This window comes from Littorina saxatilis, linkage group LG8 (assembly GCF_037325665.1).
Source record: "Littorina saxatilis isolate snail1 linkage group LG8, US_GU_Lsax_2.0, whole genome shotgun sequence".
In the NCBI taxonomy this organism is placed as follows: domain Eukaryota; kingdom Metazoa; phylum Mollusca; class Gastropoda; order Littorinimorpha; family Littorinidae; genus Littorina; species Littorina saxatilis.
In genome coordinates, this window is record NC_090252.1 from 13,539,745 (window position 1) to 13,541,237 (window position 1,493).

General features: G+C 42.1%; 1 long non-coding RNA gene across 1 annotated transcript in view; it reads right to left on the reverse strand.

Annotated features, from left to right (window-relative positions):
- Positions 1-785: 785 nt before the first annotated feature.
- LOC138972176 (uncharacterized) overlaps positions 786-1,493 on the reverse strand; it is a 5,734-nt gene continuing 5,026 nt past the window's right edge. The window contains exon 4 of the long non-coding RNA XR_011457477.1: positions 786-1,397. This is a non-coding gene — a long non-coding RNA (uncharacterized lncRNA). The remainder of the gene's footprint in view (positions 1,398-1,493) is intronic.

Sequence of the window (1,493 nt, forward strand, 5' to 3'; positions counted from 1 at the left end):
TACCTCTGACTATGCACGAAACAAACGGCTGTGGTTCACAAGAACTCTAGCGATGGCTTTTGACTGTTCAGAGGAACTGCCAATAGGCATAAACCGTCGTCTGCTACGAGAACCACAACCTTGCGTGACCCTGATTCCGGGCTGTTCTTTTTTCAAACTTTCAAAACTTCGAATTGTACTGATCTTGTCTTGATGAAAAAATAATTCTTTTATGATTTAAGAATGTTTGTGTAACAAGCTGTCAATTTATTATTTAGATTTTAAAAGTTAGGTCCATCGCCAAAACGCACCACGGTCCGATTGTCTCTGAGACAATCCGCAAAATTAATTCTGTTAAAATTGCTCGCTCTTTATGTAGGGCACCTAGGATATTCCCGTTTGGTGAGCGTTCAAATGGAAGGGTATTTGTACTGTGTTTAAAAGCATGACAGTATCTGTGATGGTTTACGGGAGGCTTACTGTGCCTTTAAGTCATGAAACTAGAAGGGAAAAGTTTATGTGCGCAGAGGGACAAACACACAAACAGAAAACAAAACAGACACACAGACAGACACACACACACAGACAGACACACACACACACACAAACACACACAGACACACACACACAAATACACACACACACACACCCACACACACACACAGACAGACACACACACACATACACACACACACACACACACAAACTAACAACGCACACATACATACACAGACTCGCAGGGAAACACACACTCATAAGAAAACAGAACAAAGTCCAGAGAATTAACCAATACAGATAGTTTATATCTTTGATGGTGTGATGTCTTTGCTCACACAAAGTATGGACGCATTATGTAACAGTGGAAAAGCGTGTGTCTCTGTTCAAAATATGCACTATAGGGTGCACTTCACAGCGAACATCATCCGTTTCTGTTTAAGGAACCAAGCTTTAAGTTTAGTAAATAGAAAACATGGCTGTGTATTTCTAGTTCTAGGATTACAGCAGAACGATTTCACGATACGCCGTTTGACCACTTCAACACACAAAGAAGGGCTCATTTAGTTTGTGTCCCCTTGCTGGCCGTCACATGTTTGTATTCAAATCAGTTGTAGCTAATAGTTGTACCTATAAACCATAACACAAAATAAAACGTTGATCACAAACAGGGTGAATAGTCCTGCCAACCCTGAAAAAAAACCTCTTTGACTCGCCCATCAAGAATGTTCGGTTCCCTTGTTCCACACGAAGTAGATGGGCCGACCTTGTCCAATATGAGAATGTCTACGACAGACGACCACAATCTAGCCTAAACCTTGCTTTCTTTCTTGGCTCTCTTCATGGATTTCTGTCTCAGTTGGGATTTTTGTTTTCTCCATCTGCAAGCGGGCTCTCCGTTGGCACATGAATCATGTAGCCATCTGTAACACACACATGCACGCACGAGTGCACGCCAGGAACACACACACACACACACACACACACAAACACACACACACAAACACACACACACACAC